The sequence below is a fragment of the Phyllobates terribilis genome, unplaced genomic scaffold (assembly GCF_046119375.1).
Source record: "Phyllobates terribilis strain yellow unplaced genomic scaffold, ASM4611937v1 Scaffold_2__4_contigs__length_985480577, whole genome shotgun sequence".
NCBI classification, from domain to species: Eukaryota; Metazoa; Chordata; class Amphibia; order Anura; family Dendrobatidae; genus Phyllobates; species Phyllobates terribilis.
In genome coordinates, this window is record NW_027362762.1 from 722,118,719 (window position 1) to 722,136,822 (window position 18,104).

Consider the following 18,104-nt stretch of genomic DNA (forward strand, 5'->3'; position numbering starts at 1 on the left):
ACAAGGGGTCTGAGAATCTCATCTCGGTACCTAATGGCAGTCAGGCTACCTCTGGCGAGCACATGGAGGGTTGTGTGGCCCTCCAAAGAAATGCCACCCCACACCATTACTGACCCACTGCCAAACCGGTCATGCTGAAGGATGTTGCAGGCAGCAGATCGCTCTCCACGGCGTCTCCAGACTCTGTCACATGTGCTCAGTGTGAACCTGCTTTCATCTGTGAAGAGCACAGGGTGCCAGTGGCAACTTTGCCAATCCTGGTGTTCTGTGGCAAATGCCAAGCGTCCTGCACGGTGTTGGGCTGTGAGCACGACCCCCATCTGTGGATGTCGGGCCCTCATACCACCCTCACGAAGTCGGTTTCTAAACGTTTGTGCAGACACATGCACATTTGTGGCCTGCTGGAGGTCATTTTGCAGGGCTCTGGCAGTGCTCCTCCTGTTCCTCCTTGCACAAAGGCGGAGGTAGCAGTCCTGCTGCTGGGTTGTTGCCCTCCTACAGCCCACTCCACATCTCCTGGTGTACTGGCCTGTCTCCTGGTAGCGCCTCCAGCCTCTGGACACTACACTGACAGACACAGCAAACCTTCTTGCCACAGCATGCATTGATGTGCCATCCTGGATGAGCTGCACTACCTAAGCAACTTCTGTGGGATGTAGAGTCCGTCTCATGCTACCACGAGTGTGAAAGCACAACCAACAATCAAAAGTGACCAAAACATCAGCCAGAAAGCATTGGTACTGAGATGTGGTCTGTGGTCCCCACCTGCAGAACCACTCCTTTATTGAGGGTGTCTTGATAATTGCCAATAATTTCCATCTATTGTCTATTTCATTTGCACAACAGCATGTGAAATTGATTGTCAATCATTATTGCTTCCTAAGTGGACAGTTTGATTTCACAGAAGTTTGATTCACTTGGAGTTATATTCCGCTGTTTAAGTGTTCCCTTTATTTTTTTGAGCAGTGTACATTAGCTACCTGGCTCCTGAAAGTTGGCCAGCAATGACAGCCGAAAGAGAAAATTGCACATCCGAGGGTAGGTGTCAAGGATTTTTGTAACAATTCAAGTGTTAGAATAGTGATCAAATCATAGGAATCAATGGGCAAGTGCATATGGAAATCTGAAAGTACTATGGACTGATGAGACAATGTAGGAATTTCCATATAACCCACTAAAACTCAAACTGGCTCCAGGGTTCCTCCGATCGGCCCCTAAAATATGCAGTATTTTATCCAAAAACAGCTTGCAGAGTACTAAAACACTAACCGTGCATTTGTGTAACCTCTGCCTTGTTGCTCTAAAGTCAGTAATCTGAAAATCTAGTTAGACTACACCCCATCTACAAACATGGGTGGATGCCCCATCAGAAGATAAACCGCAATATGAAAGGGGTTAGCTCACATGAAAGGGACATGTTAAGTAGTGGCCAACTCCCATAGGTAAGCACTTTAATAAATCCTTTGCTTCCCCAAATTCTTCTGGTCGCATGCCCTCTGGCTGAGATCCTCCTGGCTTCCCGTTAGGTCACCCCAAAACCTCCCTCAGTTCCAGAAACTTTTGGGTGGGCATGGCTCTATCCTGCAGAGCCCACACTGTTCCTGTGCATGCTGCTACAGACAGCCCCCATTATATCTGTATTTATACATGCACACACATTGCTGTATACCCTGTGCAATGTATGTACACCCTGCTGTAACATGAATACATTCGCATCTCTCCCCATCCAACAAATCCATCTCCTTTATCCGTTGGGTGGGGAGTAGGGAATATAATTATACTGGGCTCCTGACCTGGTGTTTTGTGCATTACTTCTATTTCCCGTAACAGTATCCAGTACAGAATATCATGCGGATTGATGCTGGGGGAGGAGTGAGAAAGGTTTATGCTGACTTACAGGGGGTGTGCTCACTGCTGGCTTGCAACCCAGCACAAGGAATGATGGGAAATGTAAGAAGGAAGCAATGACTGAGAGCAGAGCTAATGTCAGGGCACAGGAAGCAAAGCAGAAAAGTTATATGGGGATCTTTAGGGGCATTAGCCTTAAAGGGGTATTCCCATCTCCAAAATGCTATCTCAATGTGTAGTAGGTGTAATAACATTAGCAAATACCTTCAATTAGAAATCTAGTATAGTTCTTCTGATTCGCTATATCGCTTACCTCAGATAAGCTACTGCAGTGCCCTAGGTATCCATGGTTACATCCACTAAGGTGTCACTATATGAGTGAGTGCACAGACGCATAGTGGACATGGGATTTCTAGAGATCCCATCCACAATGCTGCAACATCTGGACGCTGCGGTTTTAACCCTGCATAAATACGCAGTGTCAGAACGGCAGCAAATGCTGAACGTGGGAACGCACCCTGATGGAGCATAGATTTGGCACTTTACTTCCAGAACAGGGAGAACTTTGTATTTTGCAGGATTTCTTTAAGTTCTAATGCACTGAAAAGAAACCGCAAGGATGAGACCACAAAGAGCAGCCGGATAGCCTCTGATGCCTCCTCGGAGAAGGAAGCAGTGCAGAGCCAGCCCGATCTTTTAACTGCTTGGTAAACAATCACTAAAAGTGACAGTAAACCCTTTTTTCAAGGTTTGCACTATGAACTCTCCTCAAGGAGAAGCCAGGGCCCACCCAAGGATTCTCCAGTGCTCTGGTGGGCCGGTCCAACCCTGAGAACAGTTAAGTAAAATCTGCATTTTATTTAGTGAAATTTTAGTATGCAAACGAGTCCACTGGGCGGTATTATTCAGAGATTAACAGTTTCACCTGTGATTGTGCATGCTAAATGGCTGTCAATAGGACCACCCACTGGACGCGTGTATACAAACACAAGGGATGTCAATGAATAACATACAAGTCATACAGAATATTTCCCCAACAAACCTATATATCAGCTTCTTTATACCATGCAGTCCACAGATCAGACCGCATGTACAGTGGGACAGGTCCTCTACCAGAAAATATACTAATATTATGCAAAATTCAAAATTTACATAAAAGTTGTCCTATAAAAACCAAACTGCACTTGGATGTCACCCGAGTGCAGTCCGATGTTTTCCAGAGATCCAGGCATGAAACAGATTCCTGGAGGCAATTCATGCAGGCTACATGGCCCCGTACAATAACATGAGTAGGAGTGTGATCCGTAAAAAACAGGGATAGGACTCATCCGATTAAAACTGTAGTCTGCACAATAACTATGCATGAAATGAAAATACAAAAGTTAAAAACTCACCAAAACCTCATTGTGGGAACTTAACCTAACATGCACTTTCTATAACCAATAAGTCTGCAGAGGAATAAGCACCGGCTCAAAATAATTTAACCCCTAGAAGGCAAAACATTTTATAGCAGCAAGGACTCTTTATTTGAAGGTTAAGAATATATTTGCTGAATATTTAGAGCTATGAAGATCAGTTTCTAGGAAAAAAAAAAAAAAAAAGAAGAGAAAATGGAAATAAGTGTCAGAGCGGTAAAAGACAGCTAGTATTGCAGTAGCTTTTCCAGCTGCTCTCAGGGTAACATCAGGACAGATGCAGCTCTGGCGATACTGGACACTACTGTGATCTACGTGCAGTACGTGCCTCTGAACAACCTATGAAGGGGTTTTTCTTTATTTAGGAACATGAGGCTTCATTAGTAAAGAGTTACGTAGTCAGGAAGAGAATGAGCACAGACTTCCCCGGGATGATGACGTATACGTGCTTAGTCACCATGGGTTTGTCTGCTGGTGGCATAAAAGCCTTCAAAGCAAATGACAGTGTGAAAAACGGAAGGAAATATGGACTAAAGGTTACCACACATTGCTCATCCCAATATATCTGTGTGACTATAAGAGAAAGGAGGAAGGGGTGGGGATGGGGTTGGACAAAACACGTAGCTAGTGCATCAATCTGAGCAAATCCTGAGGCCGCAAAGTACTCCCACTTCAGACTGAAAGCACACGTTATGCATTTAATCTTAATATATTTCCATCCATTTTTTGTTGCGGAATCCACGTGAAAAAAAAATTAGACCAGTGGAACCTGCGGTTGTCATGAAACAATTTTTAAAAAAAAAAAACTAACCAAAAACGTGATTTTCTACAACAGAAATGGACTTGCTGTGCTGACATTAAATTACAACTCATCCATTGTGCTGGTACTGTAAAGTGCCATGGATTTTATGTGCACACAAACCATACCAAATATGCAATGTGTGAACCCAACCTTAAGCGTCAATGATTTTCATCAGTATTTGGTGGGGGGTTTCAGTTTTTACCATCAGTGATTTTCTCGTATGAGTAACAAAAAATATCAAAGCCAAGCATGGTCCGGAGATGCCGGTGGGTGCACAAGAGAATGCTCCACTGCATCATTTCAAAGTTTGGGGGCTTTTAAGCTATACACCACAGCTTAGGTGATATGTTAAGCTCATCAGAGTTTCAGTAAAAGCTGGATAACGTGGTGACAATGGCTTTTTAAAATGGCTTTTTAATGGGGAAATCTGATGAGTGGTTCCATTTAAAGTCTATAGTGAAATATTTAATGGTATTTTAAAAGGCAGCATGCAGAGAGTAAGGCTCCCCATTATAGGCTTCTCCATAGAAAACATTGAATGAACTTGATGCAGGGAGATCCATTTTAAATCTTGTTCTAGAGCATGGATCGCTCACAGGCTCTTGTTTCTCGCGGGCTCATGCAGTGTCGCTCATTACTAGCAGATTTAGCCAACAACTATGAAAAGAAGGTCTACAGATGACTTGTGAGTAGCCCCGCACAGAAGAGCAGATATAGATGCCTGTGTACGCTGTCTCGTGACATTACTGTGTCACATCACTACTGAAGATCTGCTGCAACATTTCCATATTTTGATGGAATAGAGATGGAAGAAGATCAGTGGCTATTGAATCTAATATCAAATAACATCATGGTTTGGGAAGAAGTGTGGGTGACTTTTTAATAAAGTCCTCTGAATTGCAAGCACATGGTAAAATCTGTTTTCCCAATAAAGAACACCATGCTTACCTAGCAAGCAGAAAGCTAAATGACCCAGCAATTCTGAAGGCTACAAGTAGGGTTAGTGTTCAGGCTCAGAACAGACAGATCTCCAAAGATCTACATGTAGAGAAAATAAATCCTCGATATATTGTTACCTGTTAATCTTCATCTTATTAAATGTTCAGAAAATCTGACAATAATATAGAGCTAGAGTTCCTGTAAGCCAGAAGCAGCCGAGTAGGCTGAAGCATGGCCTGGCACCAGCACAAGAGTAAATGAGGCTAGAACAGACTCTGGAATTGTTCAAGTTACCGCCAAGTCTCGTGACAAGGACAAGCATTTATAGCTGAAGAGGCCACATGGCTGGATTATGCATTCACATCAGATGGTTCCAGGTTGGAAATAGCACTGGGACGTCATTCGGAGGAGGGAGCAGCTATTGCATCATTAGTCATTAAAAGGGACTGTTCATTCTGGCACACGCTGACTACCTTAGCGTTCTGGCAGCTCACTAACATGCAGGCAGCATAGCCTAGTAGGCACAGACAAGCAAGGAGAGGAGCATTTTACCATCACAAAGTCTCATTGCTCTATGAATCTCAATACATTCAAGAGAAAATATTGTCAAACCTTAGTATGAGATTTCCAAAAAGACTGAATATTGTATTTAACAGAATGAAACCTGAACAGACTATAAAACGGCTATATCTTGTTTCCCCGTGCACCTGGTATGTAACGGAAAGATTCACGCTGCCAAACCACAGCAAGATTAGCACTTGTTAAGCAAATTCAGGCGTTTGTTTGCTTCCTACACTTGGCCAAGTATCAACATGGAACTAGACACTAGCTTAAAGGGGTGGCTCCCTTTAAGAAAAATGGTTCTTAAACTGTGTTCTACTCATCATCCTTGGGTCCATCGTTGAGTCTCCACCACTGCTCCCGGTGTCCGGCATTAGCTGACGTCACATCGACAATCAGTGATCTCAGTGGCACTGCCAGTGTAGAAAGAATGCCGCCTTCAGAGAGGCCAAGCTCATTGATTTACTGCCGCGTGGTCCACGTAACATCAGTGCCGCAGCCAATGCCAGGCACCGGGAGCAGGAGTGGAGACAGGGATAACAAATACAGCGCAGATTGCCATTTGTAACAGACTGAAGCATGGGCCCAACCCCTTTAAAGAGGCATCCCAAGCTAACATTTTATCCCATAAACCTTTCCCAGTTCACACACAAACCCCCGTGTGAGCCGGCAAATCTGATTTTTAAAGTCACATGACTCAGAAGAGGACCAGCGTGGTGCTGGAAACCAGAAGAGATGACGATCCATAAGTCTGCAGGGAGTTTTTATGTTCTCCCCGTGTATGAGGGTTTCCTCCGGGGTCTCCGGTTTCCTCCCACACTCCAAAGACATACTGATAGGAAATGTAGATTGTGAGCCCCAATGGGGACAGTGCCCATAATGTCTAAAGCGCTGTGGAATTAATGGCGCTATATAAGTGAGTAAAATAAATAAGTACCATATTTTAATACAAAATGCACATGCATGAATAAGGCTTACCCACGAAACCCGTAGGTCCATCCCTCTACCTATTTTATCTTGCTGACCAGTCAGTTGCTGCTCCTGGATATTTAAATGGTGAAATAAACATCAAGTTTTATACATTTACCAGGAATGCTGTCTCACCGCTGGATTCCTCCTACTTTGTATACCGCAATTATAACATAACCATGAAGGCTCTGCACAGGGTATAACACCCAACCGACTTGGCATATAGACAACAGATTTATGAGTTTAAACAGAAATAGACACACAATAATGATATATCTCCTATAACTGAGTGAAATTGGGGGCGACTGCCACCTCTAACTTCCAGGGCTTTTGTGCATCACAAATAAACCAAATGTTTTCACTCAATTTAGTAAAGTGTCAACAGCTGCATCAAAGCCTCAGCATCCAGCACTTAAGCACTGGTCAGGTAGCTTTATGACTGCAATTTAGGTTACTCATAGAACTGTGTTAGAAGTCGCCACGTCCAAAACATCGAGAAAAACTGAAGTGTCATGTTATCACACAGTTCAAGAAAAACACTGATGAGGCAACAACCTCCAGAGCTGCGGCTGTAGGCTGACTCCAAGAAATGACTGAGCCTAAAGAGTCCTGACAGTCAGCCACTTTGTGACAGCTAGGACAAGCCCTCCTACCGGAATAATCCCAGAGCTCAAGATGTCACCCCAGTGTCCCCCAATAATAGGGGGCACTCACATTTAAAATGAATGCTGAGGTTCGGCAGTAAATTCCTACACTGTGGATTTTGTTTCAGAAAGTTCAACAGTCCTATTTATCTAGAACAGCCACATAGAGATAAGCACGGTCAATCATCAGTCACAGAAACTTCTGCAACAAAATCAGCAGTGCGGGAATTCAACCTAAAGCTTGCAATAAAGCAAGCACATACATGGAAGCTGGTCATGAATTTTGTTGGCGCCCGATGAACTGCAAAAGGGAACAAACAGCAAAAACACACATAGCTGAGAATTTAAGATACACACGGAAGGTCAATTTTCTCTACAGATTCTTTTCCAATGGGAATTAGAGTGGATTCCGCTCCAAAATTCACATTAAGCACTTAAAATGACTCCATGAACAAACTACTTATTGATTTCATTAGGAAACCAACAGCACTGTTCATGCAGCGAGATACCCACTTCCCCGACAAAATTTTAAAACCCTGTGGAATCCACACACCAAGCTGTAAAATTACACTAATATACATACACACATCTGGGTGTGAGCATACCCTGAAGAGTTCAGATGAAATTTGGTAATGATCACCCACTTTGCAGTTACTTCAAAACGCTACTGATTTTCCATTCAGATACTCAGACGGGTAATCTGCAAAGTACCCATCCTATAAAAATCAAATTAACAGCTCAGGTCCACATCATGTTTGTGCCACATGTCAATGGATTCTTTGGGGCCTTCTCCAGAAGCTCCCCCAAAAAAAAAAAATACATGACAAGATTCAGGTGTACCCATTAACAGAGCTATAGCTTTTAATAGAGCAGACTGAGCCACCTTGTGCTCTGTTTGACCTTATTTTCAGTAATGTCCACCTTGTTGAAGCGGGCACAAACGTAGTCGAACCCATTTTTATGCCCACCTCAAATTGGAGAACAGTACGGAAAATAATGTCAAAGAGCACAAGAGACTCCATCTGCATCATTAAAGTTAACGCCCCATCGTCCTGACGTAGCCATTGACACAGGGCAAAAAACGTGATGTGAACATAGCATTATTTTAACATGGGTCAATTGTACAGACATCACTACAACACTTTTAATCTTTAAAGATTCCATACTAACAGGGTCTGTACCACAGGACTGGCATATAGCAAATGTGGTGCCAATATTCAAAAAGGGGACAAAAACCGAACTTGGAAATTATAGGCCAGTAAGCTTAACCTCTACTGTGGGTAAAATCCTGGAGGGTTTCCTAAGAGATGCTATACTAGAGTATCTGAAGAAGAATAACCTCATGACCCAATATCAACATGGGTTTATGAGGGACCGTTCCTGTCAGACTAATCTGATCAGCTTTTATGAGGAGGCAAGTTCCGGACTGGACCAATGAAATGCAGTGGATGTTGTGTATATGGACTTTTCAAAAGCTTTTGATACGGTTCCACACAAAAGGTTGATACATAAAATGAGAACAATGGGGATAGGGGAAAATATATGTATGTGGGTTAAGAATTGGCTCAGTGATCGGAAACAAAGGGTGGTTATTAATGGAAAACACTCAGACTGGGTCTCAGTTAACAGTGGGGTGTCACAGGGGTCAGTATTGGGCCCCCTTCTTTTTAACATATTTATTAATGACCTTGTAGGGGGCATACAGAGTAATATTTCAATATTTGCAGATGACACTAAACTCTGCAGGGTAATCAATACAGAGGAGGACAATTTTATATTACAGGAGGATCCATGTAAACTAGAAGCTTGGGCTGATAAATGGCAAATGAGCTTTAATGGGGAGAAATGTAAGGTAATGCACTTGGGCAGAAGAAATACAATGTATAATTATATGCTTAATTGTAAATCACTGGGCAAAACTAATTGAAAAAAGACCTGGGTGTATTTGTGGACGACAAGGTCACGTTTAGTGGCCAGTGTCAGGCAGCTGCTGCAAAGGCAAATAAAATAATGGGATGCATTAAAAGAGGCATAGATGCTCATGAGGAGAACATATTTTTACCTCTATACAAGTCACTAGTGCGACCACACTTAGAATACTGTGTACAGTTCTGGTCTCTGGTGTGTAAGAAAGACATAGTTGAACTAGAGCAGGTGCAGAGAAGAGCGACCAAGGTTATTAGAGGACTGGGGGGTCTGCAATACCAAGACAGGTTATTACACTTGGGGTTATTTAGTGTGGAAAAAGAAGGCTTAGGAGTGATCTTATTACTATGTACAAGTATATGAGGGGACAGTACAAAGACTTTTCTACTCTGAGGTCTGAGACGGGGAAAAGGGGGCATCTTTTACGTCTGGAGGAAAGAAGGTTTAATCATAATCACAGATGCGGATTCTTTACTGTAAGAGCAGTGAGACTATGGAACTCTCTGCCGCATGATGTTGTAATGAGTGATTCACTACTAAAATTTAAGAAGGGAATGGATGCCTTTCTTGAAAAGCACAATATTACAGGTTGTATATACTAGATTCCTTGATGGGGTGTTGATCCAGGGAACTAGTCTGATTGTTGTATGGAGTCAGGAAGGAATCCCTCCCCACCCAATGTGGAGCTTAGTGTTGTCCACATGGGGTTTTTTGCCTTCCTCTGGATCAACATCTTAGTCTATGGGTTGAACTAGATGGACTTAGTCTTCCTTCAACCTTAAAAACTATGTAGGCTTACTCAGCAAGGCACATTAACATGAGCAGGTCCTCACAAACCTCATTCTGAAAAGACAAAACTTCTAAAGGAGTCGATTAGAATGGTGAACCCTGGACCCTCAGGAGGGGAACACATGGCATTACCAGAATGTCTGGCGTTCCTCTCCTGATGGGATTGAATGGTGGGAAAGGTCTTTTCTCACCGTTGTGCTCCACATCCACCAGATGTTTTAGGATCTTGATTGGTGCAGTGCTGGCCAGTCAGCTGGCCGTCACAGGGGAATCTGCCCCGGCCTGTGACTGGAGGTAGTGTAAAGTAAAATGGAGTTGGCAAGGGATAAGAGTGTGGTACAGCTGGGTGGGGTCTGTGTCTGACCCCCCGCATCTCCTACCTGGAAGAGCTGCCCGTCCTCCCTTATTAATTGTCACGGCCATAAAGGTCATTCAGGTATCTGAATGGACAGAATGTTTGTGGGTTAACAGGCTTGAGCTTTTGCTAAGCTGCGGTTATATGCTGGATATGGAAAGTTTAGTAAAGTTGTTGAATATAAAAGGTTGCGTTTTGTATGGTTACAAGTTATAATTAAAGGACTTGGCCAAATTTTATCCACCCAAGTCAAGGTCAGTATTTTATTTATGCGCTGTGTAGGTAAGATATAATTGCTATATTGTGTAATGCCGTGGAAGAACTCCTCCAGAGTAAACGACATCCTGAAGAGCTCAGATGCATTTGTGATGTAAAGCATCTCGCCCAGATCCAGATATTTCTCGCTCACATGCAAAAAAATTCCTTTCTTGGACTTGTTCTGTCTTATATTACATTTGCATCTTAAGACTGAGCTGTGGATTCAGCGGAGTGGTGTCACAACTTCCATGCTGTCAGTTGCCAGGCGACCAAGACGCCCATTATACACTCAGTGAACAGCACGCACACAGTGATGGAGGCAGCCACCCTCAGCAATACCTGCTCATCCTGCAGACAGAAGAACAACCAGCATCACTGTGTGGAGGGAGAAGGCATGCTGCTGTCCAGTGGGATTAGGCTCCTAACACCACAAACTCTGGTACTAAGCAGAGTGCACACAATGATAATGGAGCAGGATTAGAAACAGCTACTGATCCGACACACTGACAACACAACAGATTAATCTACCGACAACTAAATGACACGGTCAGGTGCACCTGCACAGGAAGAACGTGTGTACACAGGATCCATCCAATGGTTACTATGTTCCACCAGGAAAAATCCATTTAAGTCAGGGGTTGTCCAATAGTGGAGAACCCCTTTAATCACTTTAGTGCCCCATACAAGAACAACAATCGATATTCGCCTCCCACTGCAGAGCCATTCCAGCTGCTATTCTCAGCGTGACACAATGTGACTTGATCCGCAGGGAATAGCAGTACACATCGCAAGAACGGTGCCGCTGCAGGAGAGTACCCATTGCTTTTATTATGGGACACTGAAGAGATTAAGCTGGGGTAAATCCAGTAGTGGACAAGCCCTTTAATTCAACACATTAGACATATCAAGGTGAGATGAGAAACATCCAGATTTAGTATGGAAGTTATGTCAAAGGTCACATTTGTCGGATTTTAGTGGGTAATCTGACCCAAATCTCACAATCCAAGCAACATTGATGAGAATGGGTTTCCATAACACAGTTTACAAATAAAGGAAAAATCCCACCAGACTTTAGGCATTACAGGAGGAAAAAAAAAATGCACAAAAAAGGTGAGGCTCAGTCCTACGGAATGACAATAGGGCCAATTATTGTGGGGAATTATGGCAGCCTTGGATTTCTGCCACAGCAATACACTGAGCTTATCTGACATGTGAAGATATCCCGTGCACGTCACGTGCCCTTGCTCTATGGACCTCACAGCTACCGTGTAGTACGTTCTTTTATGATATGAGTAAGGGCACACACAGGGTCATGTGCTGCCGAGAACAAGCATTTTTAAGAACCTAAAGATCATTTATTTCATCTGTCAAAAGACAATTCTGCTTGCTTTTTTGGGGTGATTGGCAGCCTGTTTAGACTAATACTTGCCCCCGATAATGGGTCAGTGTAAACGTACGGCAAAAACTCACCAGCTGCCCGAAATGCATCAGCGACCTGTCTCTATTTGGAATAATAAATCTCCTGAAATTTATATTATGGTTTGCATATGTAACCATTAATTCCACAGCGCTTTACAGACAGTCACTGCTCCCATAAGGAATCTAGATTGAGCCCAATCAGTATGTCTTTGGAGTGTGGAAGGAAACCCATGCAAACACAGGGAGAACATACAAACTTCTTGCAGTTGTCCTTTGTGAGATTTGAACCCAGGACGGCAGAGCTGCAATGCTAACCACTGAGCCACCATACAGTGCTAACCACTGAGCCACCATGCTGCCCACTTTACATGAACACTAGATGCTCTAGATTCCGTCTATACGCTAAAAATATGCATCCAATTATAATCGCTTAGTGAGCTGGAACGGTCCTATCCATGAAGCCCTTTATAAGAACGGTCCTATTCATGAAGCCCTTTATAAGAACGGTCCTATCCATGAAGCCCCTTATAAGAACGGTCCTATTCATGAAGCCCTTTATAAGAACGGTCCTATCCATGAAGCCCTTTATAAGAACGGTCCTATCCATGAAGCCCTTTATAAGAACGGTCCTATCCATGAAGCCCTTTATAAGAACGGTCCTATCCATGAAGCCCCTTATAAGAACGGTCCTATTCATGAAGCCCTTTATAAGAACGGTCCTATCCATGAAGCCCTTTATAAGAACGGTCCTATCCATGAAGCCCTTTATAAGAACGGTCCTATCCATGAAGCCCTTTATAAGAACGGTCCTATCCATGAAGCCCTTTATAAGAACGGTCCTATCCATGAAGCCCTTTATAAGAACGGTCCTATCCATGAAGCCCTTTATAAGAACGGTCCTATCCATGAAGCCCTTTATAAGAACGGTCCTATCCATGAAGCCCTTTATAAGAACGGTCCTATCCATGAAGCCCTTTATAAGAACGGTCCTATCCATGAAGCCCTTTATAAGAACGGTCCTATCCATGAAGCCCTTTATAAGAACGGTCCTATCCATGAAGCCCTTTATAAGAACGGTCCTATCCATGAAGCCCTTTATAAGAACGGTCCTATCCATGAAGCCCTTTATAAGAACGGTCCTATCCATGAAGCCCTTTATAAGAACGGTCCTATCCATGAAGCCCTTTATAAGAACGGTCCTATCCATGAAGCCCCTTATAAGAACGGTCCTATTCATGAAGCCCCTTATAAGAACGGTCCTATCCATGAAGCCCCTTATAAGAACGGTCCTATCCATGAAGCCCCTTATAAGAACGGTCCTATCCATGAAGCCCCTTATAAGAACGGTCCTATCCATGAAGCCCTTTATAAGAAGGGTCTTTAGCCATGAAATACTAATCAATCATTCTCTTAACCCTTTCTCGACCCGTGTCACACCGTTTGTGACATGGAAAACAGTTCGTTCCCGACCCATGTCACAGCGTCTGTGACATGGAGGGAAAGAGCCCCTGCAGCGCCTGCGAGCGGGGTCGCTCAGGTTTCACAGTTGCTACTGCAACTGGACATCCTGAAGTCGACACCCCGGGGGGTGGATTAACCCCCCCGTGCCTGGGACCCCTCCGATTGTCTGTTTCATTTTCATTTTTAGTGAAACTGCCAATCGGTATGAATTAAATATTTCACCAATGAAAATTGGTGTAATATTTAAATCTGGGCATGGCCTGATGCTTACAGCATCAGCCATTAGCTGGGGGAGTGTCACCTCTGTCCCCCCCTCCCCCCAGATCTGATTGGGGGGCTAGCATCACATGGATACTAGCCCCAATCAGATGTGGAGGGAGTTTTTCATGATGGCCGCAACTGCCCAGCTCCTACCCGTCCATGGATCGTGTGCCGGCCATTGTGGACCCTCTGCTGCTGCCCCCCGTGGACCCTCTGCTGCCGCCGCCGCTGATCGCCTGCTGCCGCCGCTGATCTGCATCAGGAAGTATTGCCCCCACTCCCCCCCGACCCCTCCTCCACTCCACCCTGACCCCCCCCCCTCCACCCCCGACCCCCCCCTGCACTTTCATACCTGCACCCCGACCTCCGCTCTCTCTGCTCCCTCTCCCACGTCTTCATCCACCGGCTGCTGCTCTCCTTCTGACAGCCGGTGGACTGTGATCACAGCAGCAGCAGGCTCAGTGTAAATGCCCTGCTCCTGTGATCAAACCCTCCATTCCCCAGTCCCAGTTATATCACCCCCCACTTCCCAATAATCACCCCTCCCCCCAGTGTTCACCCCCCCTGTCCCCAGTGTTCACACCCCCCCAGTGTTCACCCCCCCCTGTCCCCAGTGGTCACCCTCCCTGTCCCCAGTGTTCACCCCCACCTGTCCCCAGTGTTCACCCCCACCTGTCCCCAGTGTTCACCCCCACCTGTCCCCAGTGTTCACCCCCACCTGTCCCCAGTGTTCACCCCCCCATCCCAGTTATCATCCCCCCCCCGCAAACCCAGTGATCACCCCCCTGCTGCTGGCTCCTGCTCCCCTTTCTGCCCCAGTAATCACCCCCCTGATGCTGCCGGCCTCCTACCCCCCTTGCTGCTGCCGGCTCCTGCCCCAGTGATCACCCCTCTTGCTGCTGCCGGCTCCTGCCCCAGTGATCACCACCCTTGCTGCTGCCGGCTCCTGCCCCAGTGATCACCCCCCTTGCTGCAGCTGCTGGCTCCTCCATCTCTTCAGCCCCCCCCTACGCCTGACAGCCCCCTACGCCTGACAGCCCCCACACGTGACTGCAGAAGGTTACACCAAGCACACACACACACACGTACACTCACACTATAATAAAGTTTCGATTTTTTTTTTTTTTTTTTTTTTTTTTTTTTTTTTTTTAACACACGCACACAGCACACAAAATGTCCCGCCCGTCCCACTCATCCCAGTCTAGGGCGTACTAAGCTTAGGAGGCTATGTCAGGTTGGTGTGTGTGTTGTAGTGTGTGTGTGTGGTGTATACACTACAATATACCACACCGCACACCAACATGACATACACTACACAATGGTGTCCGCTAACAAATTGGAACCATGTTGCGTTTGGAGAGTCACTGTGTGCCCAAACATTGGAGCTCCCCAACAAGTGACCCCATTTTGGAAACTAGACCCCCCAAGGCACCTATCTAGATGCATAGTGAGCACTTGGAACCCCCAGGTGCTTCACAAATTGATTCATAAAAATGAAAAAGTGGAAAAAAAAAAAACACTTTTATTTTTACGGATTAATTTGTGAAGGACCTGGGGGTTCCAAGTACTCACTATGCATCTAGATAGGTGCCTTGGGGGGTCTAGTTTCCAATATGGGGTCACTTGTGGGGGAGCTCCAATGTTTGGGCACACAGCGGCTCTCCAAACGCAACATGGTGTCTTCTAACAATTTGAGCCGACAATTTGTAGCGGACACCATGTTGCTTTTGGAGAGCCGCTGTGTGCCCAAACATTGGAGCTCCCCCACAAGTGACCCCATTTTGGAAACTAGACCCCCAAGGCACCTATCTAGATGCATAGTGAGCACTTGGAACCCCCAGGTGCTTCACAAATTGATTCATAAAAATGAAAAAGTGGAAAAAAAAACACTTTTTATTTTTACGGATTAATTTGTGAAGGACCTGGGGGTTCCAAGTGCTCACTATGCATCTAGATAGGTGCCTTGGGGGGTCTAGTTTCCAAAATGGGGTCACTTGTGGGGGAGCTCCAATGTTTGGCCACACAGCGGCTCTCCAAACGCGACATGGTGTCCGCTAACAAATTGAATGTAAAATCGGCTCAAATTGTTAGCGGACACCATGTTGCGTTTGGAGAGCCCCTAATGTGCCTAAACAGTGGAGCTCCCCCACAAGTGACCCCATTTTGGAAACTAGACCCCCCAAGGCCCCTATCTAGATGCATAGTGAGCACTTGGAACCCCCAGGTGCTTCACAAAATGATCTGTGAAAACAAAAAAGTACTTTTTTTTCACAAAAATTTTCTTTTAGCCTAAATGTTTTAATTTTCACATGGGTAACAGGATAAAATGCATCCTAAAATGTATTGGTCAATTTCTCCTGAGTACACTGATACCTCATATGTGGTCATAAACCACTGTTTGGGCGCATGGCAGGGCTCAGAAGAGAAGGAGCGCAATTTGACTTTTGGAGCTAATTTTCCATTCAAAAAGTAAAATGGCGCTCCTTCCCTTCTGAGCCCTGCCGTGTGCCCAAACAGTGGTTTATGACCACATATGAGGTATCAGTGTACTAAGGAGAAATTGACCAACAAATTTTAGGATGCATTTTATCCTGTTACCCATGTGAAAATTAAAATATTTAGGCTAAAAGAAAATTTTTGTTAGAAAAATAAAAATGTTCATTTTTTTCTTCCATGTGGCTTTAGTTCCTGTGATGCACCTGAAGGGTTAATAATCTTCTTGAATGTAGTTTTGAGTAGCTTGAGGGGTGCAGTTTTTGGAATGGTGTCACTTTTGGGTGTTTCCTGTCATAAAGACCCCTCAAAGGGACTTCAAATGTGATGTGGTCACTAAAAAAATGGTTTTGTAAATTTTGCTGGAAAAAAGATAAATTGCTGATGAACTTTGAACCCTTCAAACTTCCTACCAAAATTTTTTTTTTTTTTCCAAAATTGTGCTGATGTAAAGTAGACATGTGGGAAATGTTAGTTATTAACTATTTTGTGTCACATCACTCTCTGGTTTAGTAGAATAAAAATTCAAAATTTGAAAATTGCAAAATTTTCAATTTTTTTCCCATATTTTTGATTTTTTCACAAATAAACGCAAATATTATCGACCTAAATTTAATACTAACATGAAGCCCAATATGTCACGAAAAAACAATCTCAGAATCGCTAGGATCCGTTGAAGTGTTCCAGAGTTTTTACTTCGTAAAGGGACACTGGTCAGAATTGACAAAAATGCCAAGGTCTTTAGGGTCAAAATAGGCTGGGTCCTGAAGGGGTTAAAGCAGCATTGTACCAAATTACAGAAGAGCTCCTCAATGTTACACTACAGTCATTGACAAAGGTGGATCAATTCTTCAACACGTTCTCAAAAGAAATAAATAAAAAGCACAAGAAATCATGAAGTTTAAGTTAGATCATAAGTTCTGAAGCTTCGTTTCAAGCCCTCTGCTTGCTGTCAGTATGTGGAAACATCTACAGGACTAATGATCAACATCTGCTACAAATGTATCCACTCCGGACACTTCTTACCACCCTACATCATCAGTAGCACAAAGCTGTGTGCTGAGGGTCTGCTACAATGTATCATGCTGCAGCTCCGCCGGGCAGATGTGGCCAGGACATTGCATCACTCACACTGATGAATGGAGAGCCGAAGCTGGAGGGACAAGTCTGGGGCCATGTGATGGGGTCAGAGGAGTCTCAGGATTGACCTATGGGCAAACTCGGGGACAATCACAAGGAGACGTGGAAGAGGAAGGGTTAAAGGCACTAGCGGTAAGAGCTCGCCCGTTACACGTGGAGAGAGCCGCCCCCTCCACACACAGCCAGATGGAAAACACGGTGCAGCGGAGCCACACGTGCACCCCACGGCACAGGCCGCCGGCCACTCACCTCTCTATATCCCCGGAGTCACAGGCGAGAGGCGGAGAGAGGGCTGCAGCGGCCCCGCACGATGCGCACTCAGCACAGCAATGGGCTAATCAGCGGAGGCTCTGTAGAAGCAGCTGCTCGGAGGGTAGAACTGAGCATGCGCACTCCTGCCTCTCCCCGGCCCCGCCTATCATTTACACATAAAGGTGACCGCTCGGCGCAGTGTACGGCTGGAGGTGGTGGCAGGGCACATGGCGGCTGTACACTGTCAGCCCAGGCTCGGTGCTACCGTGTACTCTTGTCAGTGTGAGGAGAATATCGTTATTTAGGGGGACATATGAGCCGTTGTCCATAGCCACAGCGCTTTGTGCTTCACCTCCATACAGAATGTCCACATACCCACTGAGCTGCGCTTTAAGTCACTTTTACATTTTTTTGTGATGTTTTTGCACCAAATTCTTTAGAATGAAAAGTGCTGTCCTGGCCCTGGTTATTATTGCATATGGCGCCTTTTTTGGTGCTGTGTCCCTTGTTCTTATAATTTGTGCCTTTTTTAAAGTCTTATCTTATGTATTCACCCGTTTACTTTAGTTTTA

The 18,104-nt window shown here is 44.8% G+C and overlaps 1 protein-coding gene across 2 annotated transcripts in view; it reads right to left on the minus strand.

Annotated features, from left to right (window-relative positions):
- The window catches only part of SLC16A1 (solute carrier family 16 member 1), a 48,752-nt gene extending 31,070 nt beyond the window's left edge, over nt 1-17,682 (minus strand). Inside the window, exon 1 of one of the 2 annotated variants that reach the window (XM_073667176.1) lies at nt 17,530-17,682. The gene's annotated coding sequence lies outside the window, so the exon portion shown is untranslated. Of the gene's footprint in view, nt 1-10,084; nt 10,184-17,529 lie in introns of those variants that run through there. The other variant, XM_073667178.1, reaches the window with a different exon arrangement.
- Between the last annotated feature and the right edge of the window lie 422 nt (nt 17,683-18,104).